The sequence below is a fragment of the Rhineura floridana genome, chromosome 17 (assembly GCF_030035675.1).
Source record: "Rhineura floridana isolate rRhiFlo1 chromosome 17, rRhiFlo1.hap2, whole genome shotgun sequence".
NCBI classification, from domain to species: domain Eukaryota; kingdom Metazoa; phylum Chordata; class Lepidosauria; order Squamata; family Rhineuridae; genus Rhineura; species Rhineura floridana.
In genome coordinates, this window is record NC_084496.1 from 1,361,428 (window position 1) to 1,368,000 (window position 6,573).

Genomic DNA, 6,573 nt, shown 5'->3' on the forward strand with positions numbered 1-6,573 from the left:
TTTAGGAAGAAAGAGAACGATATAACAAATCCAAAGTGATCCTGCTGAACTGATTAATAATTAACAAAACCGTTCCATTGCAAAACAAACTTTGTCAAGGCTGTCACTCTACTTGACAAATTGTAGTGAGCACACCATCATAATCTGGCAGGAAGATGGGATAACTTCTGACAATATTTTCTTTTTCTCTTTTATAGACACAACAGAGAAAGATAGTGGAGTATAATTCAGTCTAAAACCAGCACTCATATAAAATCCCATTATAAAACCATCACCGATATAAAATCCTGGGGTAAAGAGTATACAAAGAAACATATATTTGAATAAACAGTGAAGATGTTAAACAAGAAAAGGGAAATCTCCGTATTGAAATAGATACAGTAGGAAGCTAAGTAAATCGTGCAAGCCTTTGAAAAACAAGGCAACAAAACATGGCACTGTCATCACCATCGTCACTGAAAGGAATAATTCTTTCATGCCATCTGTGATTAAATTGCTCTCGCAGAGTTTTCACCTCTTTTTTTGTCAGATTTTTGGTCATGGATGTCCTAAGATAAAAAAAAAGCTTACCCAAAAGTAATAATTGCTACAAAACAAAAAAATGCCACAAAGTAAAACCTGAGATAGTTCTGCTATGGTGGCTGGGGCTCATTGGGGCTGGGGGGCAGGCAGAAAGCAGGGAGCCCAAATACTCGGCACAGCCAGAGCCGTCGACAGGCAGAGCCGACAAATTCTGGTTTTGTCCCTACCTTCCCCCCTGCTGAACTCCACAAGGGGCAATGCTAAGTCTGAGGCTAAAGGGGGTTGGACTTGATGGCCTTATAGGACCCTTCCAGCTCTACTATTCTATGATTCTATGAAAGAGGAGGGAGCTGACAGACAGGCAGGCAGTGCCACCACCCACTGGAGTGGATGTGAGTAAGAAGGCAGGCACCTGAGGGCTGGCTGGGGGCAAACTGAGCCCCACTAGCCCCAATGAGCCAGCCTCTACGGGCACACAGCATGGTTTGAATACCAAGTCAGCTTCCCCCACCCTGCCCCTGACACAGACCCCTCCTGCTTTGCTTAACATCCAGCCTGAAGAAGCGTTCTGGTGGACTCGAAAGCTTGCTCACAATTTTGTGACATTTTGGTTGGCCATAATAAAGGGACTCTGGAATTTTTTGAAATAAAAGTGACAGTTTAATCTTTAGCGATCCACACTGAAGTAATTTACCTCTCCCTTAGCTTATTTGGTGGGTTTCTCCCTGAGGAAAGTCCATTTATTTTGGCCTGCAGAGATCTGGTGAATTGCGCCCCAGGAAATTACATCATCGTCCCTGCTATGACACAAGCAGCGGTACTTCAGCCCTGCTGGTCTTTGCACCACGATGATACCACTGTGGCATAGCCCATTGGGTTTGGGGGTAGGATCAACCAGCCTATGATGGCAACCTACCAGGATTCTTTTCCCTCTGGCCACGCCTAGGCATACGGCCCTCAGGAAGTTTTCCGTGAGGAATGTGGCCCTCAGGCTGAAAAAGTTTCCCAGCTTCTGCTCTGCAGGGTTATTCTCTAAAGAAAAGTAAAGATGGACCAACTGGTCAGTTTCAGTTTTCTCACTATTGAATTCTGTTGTGTAGCAATTTGCTGTTTTTTAAAAAAGAAAATCCTCATGAAAAATGATCAGCATTTAATGCGAATTTCTCCTAATATTAACACTTTTGTGTCCAGTTTTGACTAATGCACATATTTTTGCAATTTTCCCTAATATAATGTGTTTTGCATGTTATTTTCATTAATAAATGTATTTTTCTGCACACACTTCCCCCTAATACCTGTATATGGATTTTTGTATGCATTATTTGGTTAGAGAACTGCATTGCAAAATTCGGAGAAGTGTGGATGTCAAAGGATGGCTGTGTTTCAGTTCACATATTGGTTTGAGAAGTGTGGATTAGGGAGTTTCTTGTTAAAATGCAAACAAAATAACATTTCTACCCCATCCCTAGAAACAAGTAATGTGTGCACAGGGCTAACATCAAACAAGAAACAGGAAGTAAAACTCCAAAATATGGCCATATTTAAAGGAATATTCTGAGGCCACTTGTACCTCTTTGTATTGGTCCATCCCATCATTTGTATAGCTTTGTTGACATGCACAAGGTTGCTGGGTCTTTCATCAGCAGAATGAGGGCACAGATCCTGATGTACACCAGAGGCTGGTACCTCTGCCTGCACAGGGAACAGAACAGCCTCTGGGTCAAGTCTTAAATTTTAAATCCCACCCTTTGTTCAAGGAGTTCAGGATGCCCCCTTTATCCTCACTACAACCCTGTGAGGTAGGATAGACTGAAAGAGAGTGTGTCTGGCCTACAGCCACCCAGAAATCTTTATGGCTGAGCACAGATTTGAAGGAAGTCATTGTGGCAAAAATCCAACACTGCACCCACCAGCTGTCAGTTTAGAGGCTGCAGAGGCTCTGAAATCACGGCCGAAGTGACAGCCCCATCAGTCATTAACTGCCAATTACCCCATCATTAGTGCCATCTCTATCTCCCTGTCTTCATGTGTGCAGTGTCAATCATCCTGTCGGCGTGCTCGTTTTCATTTTCCAAATTAGGAAACTGTGCCATAAACACTGTGCAGTAATGACAAGAGCTCCTTACCATTTGCCGTTTCAGCAGTTGTCAAGGAGGAGACTTGTTGACGCTCTCCTTTGGGGAGAATAGGCTACCACCACTCAGGGGCAGAACCCACCGCTTTGCACACAGAAGGCCCGAGGTTTGGGGGTGAGGCCATGGCTCAGCAGTAGAGCATCTGCTTTGCATGCAGACGGCCCCGGGTTCAGTTCCCGGCATCTCCAGTTAAAAGGACTGGGGAGCATGTAACGGAAGAGGCCCCCTGCCTGACACTCTGAACAGCTGCTGCCAGTAAGAGTAGGCAGTAATGAGCTTTGGAGAAATGGAGCTTCGAGGCAGAGCACATAATTCTGTGGCACCTTTGTTGTCATTCTACTTCCAGCAAGAGCCATGACGCAGCAGCTTGGGGTCTCAAGCCAGGACTCCCAATAGCTGCGCTCAGGCCCCTTCCCTCTGGGTCACCTGCCAGCCTGAGCTCTGTGCTTCAGGGGCACTACCAGGCTAACAGGCACTCTTGTCCGCTGGCCCCAAGGGCCAATCTCTCTCCATCAACAGATGCTATAGCCTCAGAGCTTGCTCCATCAACACCAGAACTAAATTTTATTCATTCATTCATTCATTAAGAAAGGACATTTATATCTCACCTTTCTTCCATGATGGAACTCAAGGTGGCCTACATTAGGTAGGGGCAAATCTGTCAGGTTTGGTTTCTCATAGGCAGTGTATGCACCATACATTTGAAGTATATTCCGCTCCCCACCAAGACCCCTGGGAAGTGTGGTTTGTTAAGGATGCTGGGATCTGTAGCTCTGTAAGGGGTAAACTACAGTTCCCAGGATTCTTTTTGAGGGGGTACTTTAAATGTACTTTAAATATATGGGGGGGTGTTTTCCGAATGTTGCACTGCAGTTCTCTAGTAAATGTATACAAAAATTGCACATACTAGGAAAATGCATATTAGTGAAAATAACATACAAAAATGCATTATATAAGGGAAAACTACTTGCAAAAAGCTGCATTTTAGTCAAAATTACACACATGAATGTGCATGTTTAGCACTAAAATGCTGATGAATTTTCATGAGGACTTTTACAAATAAATCACAAACTGATGTGGAAATGTAGAAAACTAAAGGATGGAAAAAATGAGAAGCCAGGGTTGGAAGATTTGCCCACCTCTGCTTGCTAAGACAAGAAGATCAGGCAGGCTGGTAACTTTAGTCGGCTTGTTCCTGAGGCTGCTGGAGGTGAAGCTGTGTCATGGCCAGCCGGCTCGGTTTCCAGCCCCAGGCTCACTGATGTGTGGGTGAAACCTTCTGCTGATGTGACTTCTGTGATTTGCCAGCTGCATTCATTCGTTATCACGGTGCCTCTCTGTTAATCACTGGCAGTGGCTCATTAATATTCCTGTCACCCAAGTAATTCCAGTAGCAACCCCCCCCCCCATAATTCAAGCCTCTCCAAGGACACCCTCCGCTTCTCTGTAGGGTCAGGGTTCCCTTCCCGGCCATGCACCTTGCACACCTGATGGCTTAACCGGTTGAGCTAACCTAGGGGGAGGGAACCGATTAGGCTGCTCTCCCCTCCCCCCCTTGGCATACGTGTGGAGAGAGAGAGCTCTTTAGAAGCATCATTACTCCCGTTTAATGGCCCTTCTAGCTAATCCTCTCTTACTCCCTCAAGCAAGACAAAGTAGCAAGCATCCCAGCATTCCTTGGAGAAAAGAAGCATCCCATAATGCCTCTGTTCAGCTCCCACGAGGATGGTCTCTGCTGGCAAATATCTTTGGTCTCCCCCCTCGTATCATAGTTTGTTTGACAACTCAATAAAGGCCATTTTATGGTGCTATAAAAATGCATTCATCTAGACTGGGCAGCCCTTACAGAGATGAATCCCAGTGGACCGGCAGGAGGAATTGCCCTCTTCCTCTTCCTCTGGGGTTTATTCTTCCAGAAGGAGGAAATGCTTTCTTTCATTAGCCGTTTGAAAAACGGAAAACTTTTGTTATGTAGAGGTAGAGATATGCATGTAGAGAGGCAAGATTTCAGCCATGGGAAGCCGCTTTGCCCATGACTGCATCTCCGCTGCACAGAGAAGATTCAGATACTGGATTTCTGCCTCTTGAGCAATTATTAGTTATTATTTATTTATTAAATTTATATCCTGACCTTCCTCCCAAAGGAGACCAAGGTGGCATTTCTTAAAGGCAAAGGAGACCTCCCAAAACAAGGCTGGAAGCCTGAGTTACAAAGTTGTGTTTGCCCTTTACTGATTTTTATAGGGTTCGGCTGAGGTTTTGTTTACAATGTTCCCCTGATTTGGGATGGATGAATCTGACAGTTTTGGTTTATCCTAGTTTCTCCTTTTTCACTCTTAAGTTTAGTTCATCACATGTCCATATCAGATTGCGATTTTAAAAAAGTCCTCATAAAAATTCATCAGCACTTTAGCATGCATTATGACATATACAAATAGCATGAAATATACAAATATTTCTAATTCTATTTTTCTTATTAGAACATTTTTGCAAGCTGTCTTCCCTGCTGTAAGGTATCTTTGGGGTGATTTTCAGCAATATATGCATTGTTGTGCACACTTTCCACGTGTGTGTGTGTGTGTGTGTGTTATTTATTAATTTATGTAATGCTTAATGCCCATGCGGCTTGAATGCCCAGGACACATTTTTGTGTACTGTTTTGTTTGGAGGAAAATTCAGAAAAGTGCAAATTTCAAAGAAAAGCTGCTTTTCAGTTTGACTGTTGTTTCAGGAAGTGCAGATTAGGTAGGTTCACATTGAAACGTGTACAGAACCAAATTTCTTCCCTCATTCCTCATCATGATGCTTCTAGAAGGAGGTTGAGAGCTGTCATCATCACCTTGACCCCTTTTGTTCCACTGTGTCACCTGTCCACATAAACCCAACCAAAAATGTACAGGTGGGTTGTGGGCGGGTTGGGTGGGTGGTTCAGGCTCCCTTTCCTGACTGGCAGCAGATCAAAGTCCTGCTGCTCAGCAATGCTGCTTTTATTTTATTTTCATGCATGCTTTTTTTTAATGTGTTCCCCTTGAAAAAATGCAGTGCTAAAGGATGCTTCCCTCAGAGGCTTAATACTGCAAATGGGTCCTTGAGATATTGCAGACAGATCCTTGGCAATGTAGAATCATAGCATAGTAGAGTTGGAAGGGGCCTATAAGGCCATCAAGTCCAACCCCCTGCTCAATGCAGGAATCCAAATCAAAGCAGTCCCGACAGATGGATGTCCAGCTGCCTCTTGAAGGCCTCCAGTGTTGGAGAGCCCACTACCTCTCTAGGTCATTGGTTCCATTGTTGTATGGCTCTAACAGTTAGGAAGTTTTTCCTGATGTCCAGTCGAAATCTGGCTTCCTGCAACTTGAACCCATTATTCTGTGTCCTCCACTCTGGGACGATCGAGAAGAGATCCCGGCCCTCCTCTATGTGACAACCTTTCATGTGCTTGAAGAGTGTGGGGGTGGGTGGGACACAAGCAGGGAGAGTGCTCTGAGTTTCCCATCATGGGCATCTGGTTGGCCTCTGGGAGAACAGTGTTGTGGACTGGACAGGCCATTGGCCTGATCCAGTGAGGCTCCGTGAAGAAGATTCTTGCCTGCAATGCCATCCATACCAGCCTTCACCATCCTGGTGCCTTCCAGATGTTCTGGGCTACAACTCTCATCAGCCCCAGCCAGCATGGCTGTATGAAGCCAGGGCTGATGGGAGTTGACCAGGCTGACGGAGGCTGAATCACACCCACACATCGAGGCAAATAAGAGAGCCATTTTCAATGGATACTTTTAAAAATACAGAACCAGGAAGGGGAGGAACGCAGCACCAGTCCATTTCTCATCCAAAGAATAGCGAAAGAAAAATAGATTCCTGTGGCTTTGTTGTGTATTTTAATTATGGAGGTTTGAATTTTAATGTTTGTGTAATT

The 6,573-nt window shown here is 44.7% G+C and overlaps 1 long non-coding RNA gene across 1 annotated transcript; it reads right to left on the minus strand.

The window, feature by feature from the left end:
• On the minus strand, positions 1–4,404 carry LOC133371845 (uncharacterized). Its single transcript, XR_009759398.1, has 3 exons — positions 3,797–4,404; positions 1,439–1,554; positions 1–548 (listed from the first exon to the last, which is right to left on the minus strand). It is a non-coding gene; the product is annotated as an uncharacterized LOC133371845 (long non-coding RNA).
• Between the last annotated feature and the right edge of the window lie 2,169 nt (positions 4,405–6,573).